At 31.6% G+C, this 24313-nt stretch overlaps 1 long non-coding RNA gene across 1 annotated transcript in view; it reads right to left on the bottom strand.

Moving 5' to 3' along the window:
* Positions 1-12117: 12117 nt before the first annotated feature.
* The window catches only part of LOC129231380 (uncharacterized), a 90344-nt gene continuing 78148 nt past the window's right edge, over positions 12118-24313 (bottom strand). Inside the window, exons 2-3 of the long non-coding RNA XR_008581247.1 lie at positions 14142-14292; positions 12118-12279 (exon numbers count right to left, since the gene is read on the bottom strand). This is a non-coding gene — a long non-coding RNA (uncharacterized LOC129231380). The remainder of the gene's footprint in view (positions 12280-14141; positions 14293-24313) is intronic.

The following is a 24313-nucleotide window of genomic DNA, read 5'->3' as shown; positions in this document are numbered from 1 at the left end:
AAGTCAATTAATGTCTTCAGAATCACAAGTGATTACATTAAAAGAATCACTGATCACGAAAAGCAATGCTAAGATAATGATAGTATACCTATCATAATTTTCCTGGTTGATTTTAAAAAATGATAAAAGAATGATAATGCCTTCTTCTGATTACGCAATACTGTGTATAAAAAACATAATTGATAAAGCTATTAATGGTCAAAAAATATACATTACCGTTCTCATTTTAAACAGATAAAATCAATTAGTTCATCGAGCAATCACATTGTATCACTACCTTATCAAATAAAAATATATTGTTTAAAAACAAACTCTTAATTAGTGTAATTCGGATTAAATAAATATTCCAACAAGAAATCATGGGTTAAACCGCAGCTTAGGAGAAACCCAAATCACAAAATCATAATTTTAAAAATAACTTTTCAAAACAGTCGCCGCGTTATTATTTCGAAATTTCAGATAAAATGGAATAAAATAAACATAACAGAGCAGAGAAGGAAAATAAAAGTGGAAAAATTAATCACTCTGTCTAAATACTTCGTTCGGTAATTGGTTATGTAACGAAACTCGAAAATATATTTCTCCAAAAAAAAAAAGAAGGGAAAACCAAAGTGTAAGGTTGCACACATTATAAAATTAAATACAAACAATTATATTTCAGGCTTAACGTTTCTAACTGCAAACGACTGTTCATTTGGAAATCAATTGATATGGCACAAGAAACACAAATGCTGGAATCTTAACTGCGCTCTTGATTGTTGTTTGCTCAGCGCATTTATTTTGAATTGCTTTCGTACATTTCTTTTGCTGAGAATTTTTCTTTTAATGAAGTATAGGGCTATAAAATCTCTAGTACTTAGTTTTTTTAGACGATACTTACAGGATGGTCCTTTTTTAGCTGAAAGAAAAGCTTTAAGTTAAGTACCTGACGTTAATTTCATGTCACAAGTCAGTTTAATAATTTAGCTGTAACACATTCAGAACACGGAAACGACTCTACAGAGCTTATCGGAGTTCTCTTTTTCGGTTGCTGTTGACTCTTTAAACACAGTATATTTGTGTTGCTTACACCACAAGTTTGACATTCGGGTGGACCTGAAATGTTTGCTCAAATTTTTCTTTCTTGAGTATTTACTTTTTTAGACGATACTTAGTGTTTGGTTCTTCTCTATTTTGAAAGAAAACTTTTCAGTTATTTAAATGAAAAATAACGATAAGTTAATAACGATAAGGTACCTGCATGAAATTTATGCCGTGAAGTTGATTTCATGTCGCGTGTCAGTTTAATAATTTAGCTGCAACACACATTCAACATACGGAAGCGACACTACAAAGTTAATCGGCTTTCTCTTTTTCGGTTGCTGTTGACTCTTTAAACATAGTATATTTGGGTTGCCTACACCACATATTTAACATTCGGGTGGGTCTGAAATATTAGCTCATTTTTTCGACTTGTAGCACTTAGTTTTTTAGACGATACTTAGTGTTTGGTCCTTTTCTAGATGAAAGAAAATCTTTAGGACGTTTCTCTAAAAACTGTCCCGTGCGTAACGCTAAGTCTTGAATTTTATTCAAGTAACTATTAATTAAATATGGGATTAACTGTTATGCTTTTATAGTATATTAAAGCATGTATTATTCCCCAACAGCATTATTTTTTGAAGGCTTTGGTTAGCTGGAAAAAATAAAAAACTTGGAATTACGCGCGGGACATTTTTCCGAGAATCGCCCTTCAAGTTATTTAAATGAAAAATAACGATAAGTTAGTATTGATAAGTTAAGTACCTGCAAGAAATTTAAGCCTAATTTCATCTCACGTGTCAGTTTAATAATTTAGCTATAACACATTGAACACCGACACTACAGAGCTTATCATCTTACTCTCTTTCGTTTCTTGTTGACTCTTTGAGCATATATTTTTGCTGCTTACACCACAAATTTCACATTTGGGTGGACCTGAAGTATTTGCTCACATTTTTCTTGAACGCTCTGGAAGTTTCGATGGGGAAACATAAAAACATATCTACTCGGATTTTGCATACTCTCGACTGTATCGTATTTATCACTTGAAATATAAATTTCAAGTATTTCCTGGATAACAAAATGCTGGGACTCTCCTGATTGGTACGATAAGTCTTTTCTTGAGAAATAAATATTAATTTATCATATCGCACTTAAAAATAAAAAATTAAATTGAATTTAAAAATGTATTTATAAAGTTATATTTTTTATATTTTTAAGTGAAAATGCAGATTAAATAGCTTTTGTGCTACATTGCCACAATGTTTTGATATAATAAAAAATTTACAGCATATTTTGATATTAATACAATATACTATTACTGTATTATATTACTTTTCAAACAAAGGGTTTAAACTTCATTTAATAAGGTGTTTATACATTTATATTCTTTGAATTTTTGAGTGAAAGCTGCGAACAAGTCTGCGTTGAAAGCACAGAAAAATTGGTTTTACATTGTCGCAATACTTTGATACAAAATAAATCACAATACTTAAATTAAATATATTGACGTATCATCTCGTTTTCAAAATAAAAGGATTAAATTGTAATTAATAATGTATTTATAGATTTATAATTCTTTATATATTTAATAATGTCACTATACTTTGATTTATAATAACAAAGTCACAATATTAAGTTGATCTGAATACAAATATGCTTATAATTTGTAACATGCATCCCTTTTAAAAATAAAAGGTTTAAATTTGTATCAATTGCATATTTATATATTTGTTTTCTTAGTGAATATATGGAATGAATAACGTGTGCGCTACATTGTCAAATACTTTTTGCGGTATGATTTTGTTCACTAAAGTCTTATGACATAATTCTTGATGAAGATCATTTTCACTCCTCTTTTTCTAAAAATAAAATACAAGAAAACATTTACTATGCCATATCAACGGATAAATGGTCAATAAATATGCAATAATGTATGTACTGCATTGTTTAAAAATACATACCCCATTTTTAACTTTAAATGCGAAATTTTAATCTTTAGCAAGATTTTTATTTGAATATTAAGAATCTTGGAAAACACGCTTATTCAATGTGTTAATACAACTTCTAAAAATATATTAAATTTTATTGCAACTTGAATTGCAACAATATTTTTCAGCATTTTATTTTGTTCGTTAGGCGTTTAACTGAGCTACAATAGTGCACGAAAGCAATAAGCATTTATAATGCTTCACTTTAGCCAGGGATTATGATCATTCATTGATAGTTTACATATATTTTCATTAATTTAAATGTTTTCTTATGACTAAGTTAAAACAAATATTTAATTGTGATCAACAATGATTGTTAGAGCTTACATTTCAGAGCTTACATTTCTGCAGACATCAACTTACAATACACCTCTATGAAACATATTTTCTTAGAAGCGGAAAGATCTAAATAGACATTGGTAAATTACGTTTTTCTCGTGAAAAATTTCGCTGCTTTTCAAAAAAAAAGTTATAAATAAAAGTCTACAATACAGTTTTGCAAGACCTACTTCATTCACTAAATATAGGATCTAATCGCGTCCGATTCTGCTAATCTCTTACATCTAGCTAAAGTGCAATAGAGCATATGAATCCGACTGTCTGTCCTATACCATTTCCTAATGCATAGAATTGGACGCGTTATCTTAAATGGTCCATATGAATCTGCAGTCCAGTATGCAGAAATCCCAGTTCTTGCGCATTAGATCATGAAAATAGCTGACTACCCCCATTCTAATAATTACCTCACGGTTGATGTTTTGCATATCTGTGAACAGGTGGTCAAAATTATCTGCAAAATTGACTTTCCCATTAGAATTATTGGAATTCCGTAAAGGCGATCGAGATCTAGTACTTAAAATCAGGCTGATTATCATTAATTGCACAAACAATGAGAAATGTTCCGTGAATACATCTTCTTAGTGAAGTCTTTGAAAATTTACCGAAGGGAGTAAATATTAAATCTATGGATTATATATTTTAATATGGAGTAAACACATCTCAACACTAGACCTTGTCCAAACTCCCTAATTTATGTTAAAAATAAAAAGTGAAACACGCGTTCGTCTCTGCGATTGTCAAATGCTGACTTTTTCTTTTCTGAGTTTTTACCAAAAGACTTATCAGAAACCTAATTTTAAAAATATGTCTGAAAATTTAGAGGCATGTTTTAATACTACCTCCAATGGGGATCTACATTATACACTCGGGTTAATTCTAAACATGCTTTGATTGGCGTTTGTTTTTTATTGTTATAGAAGTTCCTCTGATCATGCCTCAATGATTCGGATCCTAACTTATTTGTAGCTTGTCCAATGATTTATACGAGTATCTCGGTCTATTTAGCCAAATATAAGTTCTTAGAAGACTCTTCCGTTTTGGTTACAACCAAAGCGCTAATCATTAACTAGTTTTGTATTAGTCAACTAACCGCTCTAGCTCTCGTTTATTTTTTACTAATTTCTTGAAAGTTTGATTGTGAGTGCGCTTTTTGAGATGAAGATGGCTATTTAGACCATTTGTACAAATTCAAAGGATGCTTGTTTGTAGCTTGTCCAATGATTCATATGAGTATTTGGGTCTATTTAGCCAAATATAAGTTCATAAGAGTCTTCCGTTTTGGTTACAACCAAAGCGCTAATCATTAACTGGTTTTGTATTCGTCAACTAACCGCTCTAGCGCAAGTTTATTTTTTACTAATTTCCTAAAATTTTAATTGTGAGTCCGCTTTTTGAAATGAGGATGGCTATTTACAGATCATTTGTACAGGATCAAAGGACGTAAATAATTTTTGAAGAGAAAATTGATTTATATTTGATGCTTTCACAAGCGTAATAATTACTATTCACTAGCTATTATTATACGTTTCTGTTATTAAATGCAAATGTCAGTGATGAAAAACTTTCATCTTTCTTGGTTAAGTAAAAAACTGTAGCACTTAGTTCATACAGCTATTGTTGTTCTTAAGGAGAATAATTGTAGTTAATTGTTATCGAATGTTTAAAAACTACGTATGATTGAGAGATTAGAAAACGCTTTTCCACTCACTTTGTAAAAAGATTAATCGTACTGTAAGGAGAAAGGAACTAATTGAAATGAACATTTTCAGCAAGAGAGGCTGGAAATGAAAGATAGTTTACATTTTAACGGAGACAAACTATGCTATTTGTATTAATTTAGGGAAACTTTGACAGTTAATTCTATAAAAGAAAAAAAAAATGAGGAAGTGTAAAAATTATTAGTTTTAGAGCTCTTGCTGATTTTCTGTTGAATTAATTTAAAACCTTTTTCTTTATTATTTCGTTTCATTTTTTAATTTTTTTTATTTTATTTTATTTTTTTTTTTAGCTTTTTGCTAGAGTGCGTGATGAAAGTTTGAAAAGTTTAAAGAATTGTAAAAAAAAAGTTGTATTTGCTTCTGTAAGATGATTGAGAGCTTTTTTTTTCTTTCTTTTTTGACTATTTCTGAATAGTCCAAAGTTTGAAGTTTCCCGTCAAAAAGCACTTTTATAATCCATTAAGAATTTAATATTGACATTAAATACAATAAAGGGAAATCGAAACAGACATGGATGAAACAACATATACGAATGGAAAACGAAAATTGAGAAGCTCTTTGAAGCTAATATTTCGTTTCGTAAGAATTTATTTTTGATATGTTAAATAACATTTTAGATTTTTTTACAAAAAAATAAAATTTCTTCCCGAATGATTTTTTTTCTTTTTACCTAAACACGTTTCATTGCGTTATCGAAATATCGAGCTATATTTATAAGTATATATAGTATCATTCGGCTTGTGACACTTTCCAATCACTAATTATAGAAGCTGATCTCGTCGAAACCTTCCGTGAAAAACTAATTTCTTACTCCGAGCCTGAGCAAACTTTTTTTTATAAAAAATCTCAGAGGTTTTTTGTTCCTGGACTTCGGTTATTAGAATTTGAGTTTTATGAATTACTGAATAAATTCGAAACTTCAAATTTAAAAATAATCTATGTATGTGCATTTTTTTCTTCACAGAAAAAATGAAAAAGAAAAGAAAAAAATGCATGGTTGCACAATATTTTAATGCAACTGAAAATAAATCATGATTTGTTTTACTCACCGAACAAATTTCGATATTTGTTAACGTATTTCTACCAAATATATCCTCAAGTATGCTTTTTTATGGATTATGAAATTCGTGCTTTTATTCGTCCAATCAATCATATTTCAGTCGGAAATTTAAGGGAAACTTCGTTTAGTTGCCAAAAGGAAAAAAAAAAGTCAAAAATCAATAACACTTCCTCACACATCCATGATTTAAAAAAAAAATTAATGAAGTACAGAAAATCAGTTTTAAAGAAATAATTAAAAACGGAAATGAGCAGATCGAAACGCCAAATGTGGTAACCTCCCTCCTGGAGCGGCTTGATTCAAAAAGTTTCCATCCGAAATAGGGTTGCCGATAACCGGAAGCAATTCTCCTAGCTCGCAGTTGGGTTTCTTGATGAAAAAACGGGATTTCATGAAAATATGCCGAAGTACATATTTCAGGGAGCTTTTCAAATTCCCTCTTTTTCAGCTTCTAAGCCCCGCCCTACTTGGCCATTGAGTTTGTTGGGAATATCGATTATGTTTTCTTTTTTCTTTTTTCAGCGATGTGCGGCAACGTGCTGCGCTGTTTGGCGCAGCAAAAGAATTTGCAATCACTCTTTGCACCTTGGAAGTATGAGAAGGAAAAAAAAATTACTAAGCGCAGTTTCGTATTTTATGCGTGAAAAGAATAAAGCAATGGGTTTCTTACTTTAAAGCCCAATCTCCCTACTTAAAGAGAACTTTGAACATTAGGAAAAACGGCTTTGCGAAATTAATTGAACTTATTTTTGGAGTTATTCTGCCTACTTGAAATAAATGAGGGATTAAAAAACGTTTCAAAACTTCCATTTGTTTTTTCGTTTTTCTGGCGAGTACAAAACAGCATTGTTATTTGGATATGAAATTGCGCGAATAAAAGAAGTGGAATAAGAATTTTTATCGAGCTTAGGTGAAATTAATTACTTGCACCATAAACAGCTGAAACAGAAAAAGAAGGGGAAAAAATGGAATTGTGCGGAAGTAATTTATTGTTGCCTGAATCCAAATACTTTAAATAATTGCAAGAGCAAAACTATTTTTAAAAGTTTCCTGCCTTTGGATTATAAGGTTTATTCATATGCAATCAAAAGAAAAATTGTTTCTGAAAAAAGAAATTGCTATTCCATTATCTTAATAGTAAAAAGATAGTCAAGGCATGTAAAAAATTTAACCCAATGAATATTTAAAATTTTTGAAGCAACACAAAGAACAATGATTACACTTTCGATGATTAAATAAGACAGCATATTTTAACTTTATAACAGTTCCTGCATGTATACGCTCATTTTACCTAAACTAGATTGCAAAATGAAATGTTAAGTTAAATCTCGAAAATTCCAAGGGAAAAAAAACCTCATCGAGTTTAGTTGTAGTTACTTTAACAATAATGAAAAATGTCAAGACTTTTTTTCTTTGCTAAGCATGTGTAGGTAGAACTCTGTAACATTGCGAGAAAATATTCGATAAGAAAACATTTTACTAAGGTTTATTGATGCATTTCTGGACTTAAATTTCTGGATTGGATGTATAATGGGGTAAGTTTAGACTAGTTCAATAGATGTCTAACTTTGTTATAATATCAACAAATTACTGTGAAAAGGCATGTTGATGCAAAAATATGGTGTTGGATGAAAATAAGAGGGCAATTAATGAATATTTACTTTCATGTTGCATTCCACTGTCATCAATCAAATATTAGGACAATATTCTATTGATAGTAATAATCGAGTAGCTTTTCGTCACGTCCCTGACGAAAGCAGTCAAAAGTGACTTCTCGTCATCATCATAGCTTTTCATCATTATCTGCTGGGATAACTCTAACTTTCTATCACACGCTGAAAGAGAACAAGTTGTAGATCAATTTTTATCATTAGCGGATGAGATAACTTTCAACCATATGCTGAAAGAGAACAAGCTGTAGATTACTTTTTATCATTTTTGGTAGGATAACTTAACTTTCTATAATATGCTGAGTGAGAACAAGCTGCAGACTATTTTTCATCATAACCTGATAGGATAACTGAATTTTCTATCATGTACTGAATGAGAACAAGATGTAGATTTCATCAAATGCCCGATGAGACAACTTATAAGTGACTTTTCATCATGTCGAATGTGAACAAAAGATGCATAATTTTTATTGTGTACCTGGTTATAACTACATGTAGATAATTTTTCGCCTTTTGCATGGCGACTAGCTATTTATTTAAATTTTAAAGCAGCATCATTTTTAATTTTTTTTAAACGTTCTGTATCTTTACAAGAATAACCTTTGAAAAAAGAATTGGAAGGAAGATTCAGGATCGTAAATTCGTGTTAAATTTTCCGTCGGGCAGTCCCATGCGATCTACGACACAAAAAATGATACTACGCCAAAAAGAAAATATTTTTATCATAGAATTGATGAATGAACTTCATGAATGGAGCGACGTTGTTCATTTGCTACAAAGTTTAGAAGCGACCAATTTTGAATAAAATGTACTCCATTTGAAAATCATCTGTAGTTGGAAATGATCGGACAGAGTTTTCATAAACAACGCAATTTTTGCAAAAGTGGAAACTGTACAATGAGATCTTTCAGAAGCTTGCGTTTCAAAATAAATAAAAACCAATTCTGTTAATTAAACCACTAATTAAGACAATTTTTTAAAAACTTAATATTTAAGTGCTAATCAGCAGCGTTACGTCTAAAGCCACTCCTCTTCAAAACAAATGTAATAAATACCGCTCTTCAGTCATCCTGAACTAGAGCAGCAGGTTAAGAGCAAAACTCTTCTTATTATTTCCCCCCCCCCCCTTGGGAGATCCTGAAATACGACATCATCACTCTGAATAATCAACAACTACAAAAGCATGCCGCCGAAATTGCGGAAATAGTTGAATTCGCCTTAGAAGAAAGAGAAAGAACGTTATTTCGAGCTGCGGAACCCACACCAGCTGCGCTCGTCTACACATCCACCTCCCTCGCGAAGGTCGTCAAACTGTTTCTTCCGCGATTGCCGAACTCCTTGGAATTCAACCGAACGGAGACATCGAGAAAAGTTTTTAACGGGATGCTTATCGGAAATAGATCCTTTAAAAACTTCCCCTGAAATGATCAGGAATCAGTTTTTTTTTAATTTTAATTTTTTAAACTAAAGTAAGATCTAATTAATCCGGATTAATATAAATCACACAACTACTGTACACCCTTGGGAAAATTAATGGAATCAAGCCATCTTTTTTACAAAATCACCTTTATTTACATCATTTAACTATAAAATCAAAATCACCACTTAGTGTACCCCCTCCCCCTTTGTCAAGTACTATTTTCACTCTACTGGGCATAGAGTCAACTAGAGTTTTGTACTTTTCTTTGAATTCTTGATCTCTAAACTATGTTTTCAGCAAAGCACAAATCATTTTTTCTTTTGTTGTGCGATCAGATTTTCACTCAATGTCACAGTGGCCTGCCTCTTCCGCGGAGAAATATTCACGGCTAACAAAAAAATAAAAAGTGACTGGATTGAGGAAAAACAACAAAAATATGTAGAAATTTATAACACTTAAACAAATCACAATATTTACGACAAAAAAAAAAAAGAAAAAAAAACACGTGAGGTTATAACGCCTAATTAACTGGTAGGCTAAACAGCCGTTATTAAACAAAGATTGAACAAACTAAAAAATTCGAAACTTAAAAATTGACAACTTCATTCCATTACTTCGCACAAGGATGTATACAGTAAAAATTGTATTTCGAATTAAAGGTAATGAAATATAAAGCTTTATAAAAGAAAATTACAAAAATACATTACAAAAGCACAAAATACGGCCTGAAAAAGTACATTATTGCGCATTTTCCAGGGTCTGATTACTGAATAGGCCAACTAGGCCGTGGCCTAATGCATCAACCTTTTAGAGGCTCCAAATGTCAAAAACTGTTTTATCTCCCATACAAATTACGCCACGTAAACGCAGTCACACCTGTTATTGACCAGTCATAAACGCTATTATACTTTTATTGAGTATTCATAAGCAGAATTAACCTTTTTATTTCACATTCATTCAAGCAATCATGATTTTTATTGAGCATTCAAAAGCACAATCATTCTTTTTTATTGAACAGGGACGCTTAATATAGGACCTTGATCCTTTCAAACTGCTTTTTTCTAGAAAATACTTAAATAGGGCATCAGCTTTTTTTTTAAAACTATATTCTCAAAAAAATACCATTTACATATTTTACTCTTTATACATGTATAATGCATATGTCTGTAATCGTGCATACATTTACTCTTTATTATATTATCTCTATAATGATACATACATTTATTCGATATGCTACATATTCGTAAACGCAGTACGTGATCAGATGCTTTATTGAGCAATTTATGAACACTATTCTGCCATGGGAAGGTAAAGTGCAGTAACTGCAAATTTGTCTCTTTTTTTTTCTTTGCATTTGTTTCATCTATTATACTTAAGCTTTATTGCACAAGCTTGCTTATTTGATTTACGCAGAACATAAAGCACGAAAGAAACCTCCAATTTCAACATTTCCCTACTGTTGTGTGGAATTCAAATCGTGTTTCTTGAAACATCTCAAAAACTCATCTTTGAAGATACTACGCTTTACCTTCCCATGGCAGTATTATACTTTATTATTGAGGGGCAAAACAATATATAAGGGCAATTAACCTTTTCATTGCATATCCATTCAAGAAATCATGATTTTTATTGACCGTTCATCAACACGATCATGCTATTAATTACACACAAAGAAGGACGTCGCGAAAGTTTTAACAGGGTGCTTGTGTCGGAACTTGATCTTTTCAGACTGCTTTTTGTTGAAAATACTTGAATTAGCATTGATTTTTTAACACTATTTTCAACATCATGTCCTTTACATGCATTTACTCTTTGTACGCTCTATAATTGTAGTCATACCTCTTATTGAACATTCATAAACGTTATGATACTTTTCATTGAATACTCATAAGCACAATCAAACATTTTATCAAGCATTCATTCAAGCAATCATGATTTTTACTGAACACTTATAAGCACTATCAGGCTTTTTATTGAATGTTCAACTAAAAGATCATGATTTCTGCTGGAGATCAAATATTCATAAATGCTGTCATGCTCTTTTTTCCCACATGCACAAATTTTTAAAATTAACTACCGTAAAACGAGGGGTGAGCGGGTATGATACTTAAAAGCAGTATACCGATATTTATATGGTGTGTAATCAAATCTGATCATGCTTTTCATTGCTTGAATTTAAAATCAGACTTCCTTCTTCATGATGCAGGTCTTCATGGCGCAGGATCATGATTTTCATTGAATATGTTGAACCGCAACCTTTTTCCTTTTATTGGAAATTTACGTTTTTACTGCGTATGGTTACACAGCATTTTTGCGATAATACCACATTTTCAATGTATATGGTTACACAAGGAATTAAGCTGCTTTTGCGTTAAAAAAAAAATTCGTTTGGTTGCATATAAAGATAACATGTTTAGAAAGAAAATGACTTTTTCACAGTATTCATATTAAAACATGCGGATAAGTAGGTTAAGTTTAAATAATCATATTGGATAAGTTTAAACAGGAATCCCTCCTGTGTATTGTGCATACTTTTAAGGACTTTCATAATTAATGTGTTGGAACGCAAAATAATTTTATAAATTTAGCTGTAGATACTTAAACAGGACTTCAACCATTGTGTAATAAAATCTGTCTATTATTTTTTCACTGAATAAGTAGAATTGCCCAGCAATAATGCAAGTCCATTATTTTCCTCATTAAAGAAATAAAAACATCAAGTCCTCATTAAAGAAATAGCAACATAGGAGGCTATCATCATTTTTTTTAATGAAAAAGAAAATTAAAGTAAAAAATAAGAAGAAAATTATTATTCTGGAAATAACAAACATCATATTAGTTTTGGGAATCGGTATTGTTCTCTGCCTGGCAACGCAAAACGTTGCTTACTTTAAAGCGTTTCATAAAATTACCTCTTCAGAACTTGCTTTAACCAGTTCTAACTCGTCATTGTTCTTCAGTTGACTCAGAAAAATATTAAGGTGATGCAATATAGACACATCCAATCCTTTTTCTGCTTTCCGATTACGCAGCTGCAAGCGTTTTTCTCAGTCTTATAATACTAAAAATAGCCATCATATTAAAAAAAGTTTTGTATAACTATACAAAACACTTCAAACAAACTGTATTAAAGTCATATTGAGCGTAATAGTAATGGAATTAGTTTTAGGTGAAAATAGTATTTGACACTAAAATGCACTAAATTTTTTTTCAATGAAAGTATCAAATGCAATAAAGGTACAAGATTACTTGCAATGTTGTCAAAAGTAGCTTTTTATGTATATACAGTGACCTACTAGAGTAAAAGTGATGAAAGTAACTGAAAAACTCTGAAAGTAAGGAACAAGAAACCTCTTTAAATACCAAAATAAAACTTTTAGGGTCGGAATTACAAGTTTGGGGGACCGTAGCAATGCATTTTTGGCGCCACCCTTGTCTATCAGGGAACTATGTAAAACATTTTTCATGCGCGTTTTGGCAAAGGTCAGTGGTCCCTTCGGTCAATCAAACTATATGCCAATTCAAATTCCTCTTTTTTCTAAAGATCCGATGATGTGAATACGTGCCGCTTCGTCAGGTATTTTGTTCCAAATGCATACCAAACTCACATTGAATTTGTCCATGGTGAAACTTTCGCCCTTCTGAACTTTGACAACACATGTCCAAGAACTGGTCTTATGGAATTAAATCAGGAGATAATGTAAATTATTCTTCAGTGTTGATAAAATCTGACAGATGATCTCTGCACCATGATTGTGCCTTCTTAATTTTGCGAACAGGTTCTGAGTCTTTCTGAAAGAATATTGTTGATCTTCGAAAAGTTCAGAAGTATGATTAATCAAATGTTTCTACAAAACTTGTTCTGATTAGTGAACATTGTTAATTTTCACGTCTGTATCAATGAAAAGAAGAAGCTCTCCTTTTTATCAAATTAATCCCAATACCAATGGCACCATGACTTGGGAGATATTTTGGCGTCTTTCAACTGTAATTAATCTCTTGGGATGTCAGCAAAACATTAGGCATTTACATGGTTTTTTTGCTGATTCAAAGCAATCTTGTAGAAAAGTGCATTTTTTATCCAAAGAAAAGAACATCCGTATATCCATGTCCTTATTACAATGCCCGGCTTTTTTGGACTGTATCTCCTTTTTAGGCGTTAGTCAGACCGCCGATTGGTTGTTTTTTGAAATCTTCAAGCCAAATATGTAAGGTGTATTTAGATATTTGTGTACTTTTTGTGTTTTCTCGGTCGACTTGACATGGGTTTCGTCAAGCTTGTTCTTTTACTCTTAATCACTTTCATTGTTTTGCCTTTGACACCAACTCGGTGACGAATTACACAACAACCAATGTTTCTGATACCATGGCTAACAAAAAAACAATGGCGGAAAACACGTTTTCGGCAGCGTAAGGAAAGCCTTAATGAGTAAGAAATTGTTTGAAACATACTTATACTGGCTTGATACAGAGCCCCCCTCCCCCCCCCCCCAAAAAAAAAAACTTTGATGACGCTGCCTGCGCCATGAACCTTCCCCCTGGTGGGTCCCCATGATGACCAAGATCATAAATTCCATTGCAAGCTTTGCATGCACAGAGAATCAGAGAATGACGTTTTATTAATGCAAAAACAGCCTAACTTTGTCACTAAAAATGCATCCCCCCCCCAATACTTCGAAGCTTTTTGCATTTAATTGTACACTTATTACAATGTATGAATACACATCATGGCTCACTTTTATCATCATAAATACCCAAATGCGATTTGTGTACATACCACAAGCTTAATCAGAAATTAGTTCAATCATCAACCCTTTGCAATAAGAAAAAGTCTTTCAATAACATCATTAAGAAATTCTTCTTTCATATACAATTAAGTTTAATGTCTTTTTAATATAATATTCGTAAAACATAAGAGATTACCTTTGCATCAACTGCTCAATTTCATCAAATACATGAGTTGAGAGGAAAAGAAAAAGACAAGAAATATAGCCTCCATATATAAATTATCCTTTTCAAACCAACTGAAAATCTTATAGCACTACATCACTGGCACTTTTTCTGGTTTTTCTTCCTGAAATGATTTACCTAGGTATTTTATTTTAAAAAATTGAAACATTATTTAAAACAGAGATTTAACAGGACATTAAACACTATACCACGTAAGATATTTTTTGAATAATAACTCTGCTGAAATATGCTAGAAGAAAAGGAGAAGGGCGTAACAAAAATAATCATTATCTTAGAAATTGTAACACTAAACTTCACTGCGTTTAAAATCTTTAAGTCCTTCTGATCTTTTTCTGTATTGCTGGGGAAAAAACCCTCTAAAATATGCTAATAAGACTGTCAAAAAATCTCGCCGTTTTACTCAGCTATTCAGATATTCATAAGCATAGAGATCAAAAGCTTAAAACTTCTGCAACAAATTCATTTTTTATTAATGAAACACTTTAGTGGAATTTAATACTTGGTAAATTTAAAGTAATTAAAGTTAAAGGCATTAATGTAAATCATGTTGTAAGATAGAAATGTAAGTTAAAATAAATATAACCTCAGAAAAAAATATGTACTCTACGCAATTTAGATGAATCAAAAACTTTATCAGGATTACAGTATTTTTTGCTTGACGTTTTAAATGGGTTTTACACTGTGTTTTCTGTGAGCTAAGGTACATTTAATTTTGAAGTATTCAAACCTGTATGCTTGGTTAAGACTCAGTGGGACTAGGTTTAAGACATTTTAAATTAGTACGCAAATATCTTGAAGCAAAAGACAGGAGCTGTTTTAAATATTCAGGCAATCTAGCGTTTAAACCAAAATGAAAAAAAAAAAGAAAAACTATGCTATAAATCATCAAAGATGAATGGAAAATCATTTTATTTGTGAGAAAAGAAATGTATAAACAGCAAATCGGGGGAAAAAATGCTTCTATCGGGGTTTTTGGCGCAAGAATCTTAATAGGCTGTACATCGCCAGAAAGAAAAAGACAGTTGTCTATGGCAGATGGTGATGATTGTTTTATTTTCAAATTAAACCTTACAAAATTAAATGATGGAGTCAATAATAAAGCTCCTAACTTCTGCTGTCAGCTAAAGCAGGTTAAGTTTTCAAAATGTTTAAAACTTCCTGAAGGAAAAAGAGCCGTTATTCCGATTGCTTTTCGTTTTCTCTTTTATCCTTTCTTTATTTCTTCTTCTTCCTACTTTTTTTTCTTTGAACAAAATTTTTTTTTTATTTTAAGGTTTTAAAATAGCTGTTTACTTTTATCGAAATTAATATAAGTATTAACTATGTTTCTTCCCACAGTTTGGTTTTGCACAAAAAATGCTTGTTCTTAATACAACATACCTGTCTTCATTATGAAAGAAAACTCATTAATAGGGAATGCATTATTACTGCGGTATTCAACATTTTCGGGGAAATACCTTGCAGCTATACCTGAATCATTCAAATGCTGTTATGAAGTACTTTAAATCTTACTCAGCTGTACAAAAGCTCAGAGTTTCTGTTACTTCTCCACTAAACAAAGTTTACTTTTTAATTCTATAAATAAAATTGAACTTAAATGAGTCTCAACGAAAAAAAAATAACTATTTAAAAAAGCTACTTGTTGTTAAAGATTTGCGTTAACATTTTCTATGTTGTTTCAATATTGACTAACAAATTAAAAAGAATATCTAAAATCTTTTTGGTTCCTGACAAAGAGCGAAATTGTGATGCTTTAATTTTAGCACAAGTAAAATGAAAATATTTAGCCATGATTCAACTGTTTTAAAACGTAGCAAAACATAAGAGACAATAACATTTTAGTGATGCACAAAACTCGCCATACAGCGCCATGATTATTTAAACATAATAGAAATAAGCTGAAAAATAGAGAAGTTTCCTAGAAAACGACAAAAATAATTGTCTGACATTCTTCCAAAATATTACAATATACCTTAAAAACATTGATAATAGTTTGAAAATGTACCCTGTAATATATTTCAAGCAAAAAAAGAAAGAGAAAAGCTCAAAAGAAGCGAAATAATGCTAAACCCTTAAAATTTAGCACACAAATTACTTTAGAGTTCAGTAAGACTCAAAAAAAAAAAAAAATCATTACACTTGCTATGGTATTCATGGCAGTAAAAATACGTGTTTTTATTTCTTTATTTTTAACAGTAACCATCACTTGAAGAAGAACCTTGGCGTGATTTTGAATGATAAAAACATTTTTGCTCACAGCTACGAAAATTATAGATGAAAATTTCTCACCCCAAAATGTGTTCATAATCTTCTCTTTTACCCCAGAAACAAATAAATCTTTAACATCATCGTAAAATTCATTAATAAAAAAACTCAAAAGGTCCTTCTTTTTTATGCAGCGCCTCAGAAGCTCTGTAACAGTCGTTTCAAAGAAAGAGTTTCATTCAAGTCACGTAGTGAACTGCTGCTAATAACCGTACTAGATCATACTAATCGTCATGAGCTTACACGCTAGTTACAGAGCTGGGAAAAGAACAATTTAGTGTACTTTAATGGGTATGAAACGTGACTTCGTATCAACCCTTGGAGTAAACCCTTAGTTTGCCTTCAACCTGGGTCCGAGAAAAGTAGTAATTATTGGGGGAAAAACAGTAAATGTTTTGTTTTTTGAAGTAACTTGTAACTTCCGAAAAGAAATAAAAGCATGAAACTGATTCCTTTAGTTGCTTTAAAAATCAGCTCTGGTTTTAATAATGTGTTTGGTAACAATATAATATTCCATTTATCAATCCTTATTCCCCCGTAGAATTTCCCGTATTCGTTTATTGCCAAATCTAATCGAACCTTTTAAAATTCAGTTTCAATATTTTCCTTTCAGGAACAAATTTTTATGTTCACTGTTTTATAAAAATTAACTTGAGTGTTCATTGTCGTATTAATAATGCATCTCAGCATGAACAAGTGTTACTCAAATCTTTTAAAATCATCTTCTTTTATTTTTTATAAAGAGTACTTTTTCATCGCATCTTCCAAAAAGCAATTTATAGTTCCAACCACTTCTTAAAACGAAATATTATAAGTCTGTTGTTTCTATATTTAACTTTTTTTTTTCACAGCGTGTAAATAATCTACTGCGGCACAAGCGAGTGGCGCAGCGGAGGGGATAGCTGGTCAGATCCCCCCCCCCTCCCGAGCTTTCGATTAAACATTCAGTGCCAATCCTAATACAATAGTTATTTTTACGTGCGAGGACTTTTTGGATCCCCCGCCCCCCAGAAATTGAACTCTAACTGCTCTAGCGATATAGACAAATGCAATACAGTATTTCTCAATTTGTTCATTTTTTTACTATTATTATTTTGTCTTATTTTGTGTGAAACCAAGGCACCCTCTTTTCTGAGTTATTACTCATTCCTCTGGTATAAAAGTGGTTGAAAGCAATTATTTTGCTGTTAACTATAACGTTATTTGTGTAAATCAGCATTAGAAATACGTCAAAGTTTTATTTTTAGTGCATCAAGCTTTAATGGTCTCGATATCCCCCCCCCCTACTTTCATTAGAATTAGACTTAAAATAATGTCATACGAATTAGCTCATTCTGGCAAAAGAAAAATCCAATTTTCTTTTAAAATAAGTACAAAAAACTAGACAGAGTAGGTTAGACAGACCCTTTGATTTAGAATAGATCATCGTGAAACTTATTATAATTGTTATAATAAGATATACTGTATAGATTAGGAACTCAATTCTGTTTAGTTCTCAATCGGCTCTCTTCGTATAATTTATGCTACAATTTATCCGTCTATTAGTGGGGATACTATTGGGTAGACTCAAGCTCTCGACACCTCAGGAATGCTAAAACAATACTGAAAGACGTTCTAAAGTTATATGCTCAATATTAGTCTACATAAAACGGCATTAATAAATTAAATAAAAGGGACAGGGGGGCGGGGCATTATTTAAAAAGGTTTTCCGAAAAATATGCTCATGAGTCTAGATACATGCATTAGAATAGAATGTATGTTATCTATATTAGTATGAGTGTAATGATATTCAGCATCGTGACAAAAACTTGATATGGCAAAGAGACACTTATAGACAATGCGTACATATATCCATACAGGTAACGTCCATGCTTCATGGGAGGAAGGAAGGCTATACCCCCTCCCCCCTCCAATATTCCTACCTCACTACGCTACGCTTGTAGTTTTTGCTACAGAAGTCCATACTGCAGTTTGCTGCTAATAAGATTGGAATTAAAGTTTTAAAAATAGCAAAACTCTGGTGGTACTGGAAGCATTAATTCTTTTGAATAGTTATTGTGCAAAATGATACATGTGAATGTAAGATATAGATAGTTGAAGTTGAAACTTCTAAATTTACGCGTATATTAGGATTAGTAAATTGAACCTCATGTCTTGGGAATAAGTACTGAAATTACAAACTAAAGAAATTACATCTTACATAAATCAAGTATACCATATAAATGTTTTTAGAAAGCAGTGCAGTTATTGCTAATATTGGCAGTGAAAACAATAAATTGAAGCAATCCTTGAATAAACGACCGTATGTCACGTGTCCCAATTATATTCCCGGTAAAACCTTTCTGTAATATCTTAAGCTTTGAATGTTACGAGTTCTTTAAAAGTTCTTTTCAAAACACAATGAAAAGAGTTGATCTATATTTTATATACATACTCCTACGATTAATTGATAAAAGGGCAAATTAGTAGGCTAACATCTAACATTTCATTATTTCTACGAGCAGTATAAACTTAGATTGTGAAACCATTAGTAAACGTTGCTTTTTTTTCCTTTTAAAGTTATGCATCTAAAATCACAACTACGTTAAAAGCTAAATATAAATGCACTGAAAACGTCCTTAATATTTTAGATAGTATTCAATGGCAACACTAAAAGTTGTGAGTTGTGAAACTTTTTTTATCTTTGAAATGGCAACTTAAAACTTTGCCGTAGCTTGTTTACTGTCCGCGATGGTCTCGCTGAACTCAGTTTATTGCCTGTAACACTTAGAAAATCGATAGGTAGAAAGGATAAGTCTCTTAGATGTTTCAATGGATTTTTATGACATTCAATAATTGCATTCATTATTCTTTTTTTTTTCAACCTTTGGAGATGACAGATTATCTCACAGCTACTTATGTATTCATAAATATGTACGAAGAACTCTTGTGGGGGTGTTCGAATATCGATAAAAAGCTGTGATAATGGTTGAAATATTCAAGAATGAACGTTATTGTTGGAAATGTAATCTATATTTTGATTTTTCATGTGGATTGGGACAGAAATTTAAATATACTTCATCTTATATGATAAATTTATTTAAAGTAGCTTTTATGCTTCAATAAGAAACAGATAATATTCATAAAAATAATAAGTTATTTATCTTGTTTTTTAATGCAATTTAAGTGTTTTTCTTTCATTTCTTGATAATCAAGCGTCGTTGCCTCATTAATTCTGTGAGTATATATTAATGCCCATTTTGTTTTCTTATTGAATTACTTTTTGAATTTGCATTGTAATATGTGTTTAGTTTTAAGAATGTATTATAGCGTTTGCTTTGAAGATCCCTTTTTATCCATAAAAGACAATGTAGACAAAATTTTTGAAACGTTAGTTACTTGATATGTGAAAATATTAGTATAAGATTTGAGTATGAATAGCTTTTTGTGTGGAATTGGAATGGAAGTTTTAAAAAATTTCAATCTTTCGTCTAAACCTAAATCTATAAAAAACATGTGTGAACATTTTCAAAAAATGTGTTTGAGGATTTTTATTTTAAAGATAGGAATTAAGGAGGGGGTGTAGGTTAAGTTCCTAGTAGCTGTCTTGCAGTAAAAATGTAGAAAATAAAATATAAAGTTTGGTTTGATATTAGAAACAAAGCTTTCAAATCAGGCATTTTGTTTTTCGACTAATCTACTTTCTACACGATTGTAAATATTTTTAGATGCATTTAAACAGCTATTGCTATGAGATCAAAATATTACAAGAAAACTTTTTTTTGTTATAACCTGACAGCCTTTTTGTGCTTTTCATCTTTGATTGAATGAGCCCAGTAGCAGAACATTTCACTACACTTTGCAATGTTGATAAAACTCAAAATAGTCTGCAGTGCAAACCAGGGTTAGATTAGTTAAGAACATAACAGTTATTATAAATCATTACCAAGAAATGTGTGTAAATAACATGCAAATTTTAAAATTGAGCAAAATGTAAGCTAAAACGGAATACTGAGTCGCAGGCAGCTGATCGAGTGCTTTAGGCTGCTAGCCAGAAAGGTATCTTTCATAGATTAAGGCGCTGTTTTAGTTTTTACTTTTTCTTCGTTTTATTCTGTTTTTACTTTAAATTCTATAGATTTATTCAGAAAGTGAAGAAAAAAATTTTTTTTTCACTTTCAACTACTTTTTTTTATATCTTTTTAAATCAGAAATAGTATGCGAGACCCAGCCCCCCCCCCCGCCCCCCAAGAATATGAGCGAGCGCTGCGCTGTTTCTGCTACCTTGGAATCGATAATATTCCTTTTCCTTGTAGATTGTAGAATATGTATATTTTAGCTTAAGATTTCAGAGCCATTACTTTCCATACTTAAGGCAGTGAGAAGAAAAGGCATGTAAGTGCCTAAATAAAAAATTTAGAGATAATCAGTACAAATGGTAGGAGAACCTCTCCTCTGTTTTAGGGGAAGATGGGGCTAGTAGCTCTGGTGGGTGCTGCTGTACAGCATGATTTCGAGAAAAATTTCAATGAGAGCCTACCTAGGATCTGAACTTTCAATACATTTTACTTGACGCTTTAAAAAGTCCACTTATATTCCTTTGCTTCTCGCTGCCGCATATATTATCGCCTCAGAGCAACAGTAGGATATCTTACTGTTATTCCTGGTATTAGATATCTTACTGTTGTCTGATGCGACAATATAGTATGGGAACTAAAGGGATTACTCGAATACTGACGAAGGCAGGGGCGTACAACTCTATAGGAAATGACTCCCTCCAAATAGATTACTTTTAGTATCTGAAAAATGTAAAAATACATTTTAAAATGCACCACATCAAAGTTGGTATAATATTGATTTTAGAACAAAGAAAAAATGTTCAATAAAAATTTTATTTGTCAAGCGAGCAGATAAGTCATCGAGAATATTGTGGTAAGGTCTAGATTGTTAGAAATATTTATTTAATTATTTTAAGAAATTATTACCCATTTGCCTCAAACTGGTATGCCTCAAAAACTACCCTGTGTCTAATTTTTTATCAAGTTTTTGCATTTGTGGCATAAATTCTACACTTTTTCAATATTTATTTCAAGGAAATTTTCCCGAAAACCTTAATATCTTGAACTTGTGCTACATACTCATTTTCGGATTTGAGTTGCAACAATTTTAACCAATGGACAGTGGAGACAAAAAGAGAAAAAACATTTCTTCTTACATCAGGCATTTAGTATCAAAACCCGTTCAATCTGTGAATCCTTTTTTCCCAAAATTTAATTGTTTTTGGTGGATACTATCCCGCTACAAAGCGATTTTGAATCCAGTTCAACAAGGTTGGAAGCTGTTATCAGAACAAGATTTCTGTAAAACTGTGACCCATCACCATAGCTAGATAATATATCAACAGGCAATGTGTGTATACATTTCCTACTGTGCTTTTGCCGCAGTTCCCGATAATCTCAGTTGAAGTTTTCACTCTTAATTCTAATTTTTCAAAAATGGTCTAATCGTAAAACCACAAGTGATTAAATGATTTTAGAACTGCTGGGGCATAGAATTTGGCTGTTACTTTATTCCGAAAGGCATGATTGGACATTTATACTTGATTATGTCATCAGCTATTGCCCATATGTAAAGCAGTTGGATCACAACACTGAGTTTTAAGAAGGATTTTGGTTAGCTATGACAAAGGTTCCCCCTGATTGCTGAAAAAAGTTTAATGTTTTTAAAATCTTTGCCATTCTTCTGTTCTGGTCTATTCAATGTTTCCAGATAGTTTTGAGCTGTGCTGGCAAATGTGTTATGATTTTATCTTACTATGCGGTATGCGCATGAACATTTTTTTCTCTTCTGTAAAACCTTAAACAAACTGATTTTGATACTAAACACCTCACAAACGTCTTCCAAGTCTTGAAGGGAAATAGCTCAGGAAAAGCTATACACAAAGCAAGTTTTCTAGAAATTCAATCTACTTGAAAAAGTAGGAGAGAAAGGGGTAGTGTTAAACAGTGGTGGAACTTCGCAAATTTTTCGAGTTATGAAAAATAGTTGTTTATTGTGTTCTGTGAACTTATGCTATTCTAATGTTTCAATTGCTTCAATTGAGGATTTAAAAAAAGAAAAGCAAAATTTTTTAACAAAATTTTTGAAGTCATCAAAAGAATTTATTCCTTTATTTATGTATAATGTACTAAAATTAGTAAAACCTGAAATTCGAAAAAAAAAAGAAATATATATATATATATACAGTAAAATGTTTAGCTAACTAAAAGTATTTCAAACTAAAAAACTAAAGAAATCCTTCCTTCATTTTCTGAAGTAATTGTATTCATCTTTGTATATCTGTACCTCAAAGCCTGACTGATGTAAGTCGCATTATTACTACTTTGCAAAAGAGCATAAAAACATTTGCTGCATATGAAGGCTGGGACTCGTGCTCTTATAATACTGGTAAATAATTTTAAGGGACATTATTTTTATTAGAATTACGATATCGGGGCTCAATGCAGAATATGATTGTACATACAATGCAGGAATAACATGAAAATTGCCCTTTTTGGAAATACAGTCAAACCCTGATTTAGTGCCTACCCTTTAAATCGACAATCCCGTTATACTGTCATAGTTATGTCTAAGCAAATCTTCCTTATATGAGGTACTGAGAAGAAAAGGAATGCAAGTGGCAGAATTAAAAGTTTGGCGATAACCAGTACAAATGGTAGGTGAACTCCTCCTCTGTCGTAGGGCAAGAGATATTACTAGTAGCCCTGGTAGGTTCTGCTGTACAGCATGATTTATAAAGAAAAAAAATCAATAAAAGCCTACCTAGGACGTAAATCTTTATATGCATTTTACTCAAAACTTGAAAATGTCCACTTACATCCCTTTGCTTCTCACTGCCTCATATGAATTTTTACGCAATTAATCTGGTAAGACGTCAACTCGATAAACACCAAAAGATGAAGTGTCACAGAAAAATATTTTTCCAGAAATTTTCATGTCCCTTTTCTTTTTGAAACTATATCTGAGGTAAACCAAACCTGACAGTGTTCTAATGCTGTGATTTGATTTGCATAGCCTTTACAATGCTTCCAGGTTAGGTTTCCCCAACTATAAGTTTATGAGACTGCCGTGCTTCCAACTGCGCTACCAAGGCACCAACTATAAGCTATTTGTTTTTTCTAAAATTATTAATGTTTTTAGTATTGTGTTATGAGCATTGCTGGCTATCCAGAGATTAAGTACTCCAAAATGTTTCCAGGCAAAAGCACTTTGTGAATTCTTTGTTAGAGACAAACAAGTGGTCTATATTGGGAAACACAACCTGCGATTTAACATTTAAAAGAGGGGCTGTTACTATGTTAAAGTGGGATTGCATATTTCACATTTAGCTCTACTTTTCAAAATATCGTTACTAGAAACCTTAATGGAAACCCAGTTTCAAAAAACAAAGAAAGTCAACTTAATATTTTATATATTACCACTTAAGCATTAATAGTTTAGATAATATAAATAATGTTGGAATTCTAAAATCTATATTACATTTTGTAAATGTCTGCAACTGCCTTCTATTTTAACACATTTTGAACTTATAGGGGTTAGCATATGCTTTAATTAGATCTATTTCTTAACATTGCTATTCTGCATATTGTCGTCTCAGAGCAACAGTAGGATATCTTAGTCTTATTTCTGGGGATTGGATGTATTAGTGTTGCTCTGAGACCACGATATGTTTGTGATCTTAAACTTTTTGATTCAATATATTGACAAACTCAATCTCTATGCAAAAAATATCATATTAATGTCGTTTAATCTGGTAAAGTTTTATTCCTTTTTCCTGTAAAAGAAGAAAAGCTAGTGAATAGTTATTCAGAAAATACAGT

Source organism: Uloborus diversus, chromosome 10 (assembly GCF_026930045.1).
Source record: "Uloborus diversus isolate 005 chromosome 10, Udiv.v.3.1, whole genome shotgun sequence".
Lineage (NCBI taxonomy): Eukaryota > Metazoa > Arthropoda > Arachnida > Araneae > Uloboridae > Uloborus > Uloborus diversus.
The sequence above is the reverse complement of the archived record's forward strand: the minus strand, read 5'-3'. Positions and strand labels throughout refer to the sequence as shown.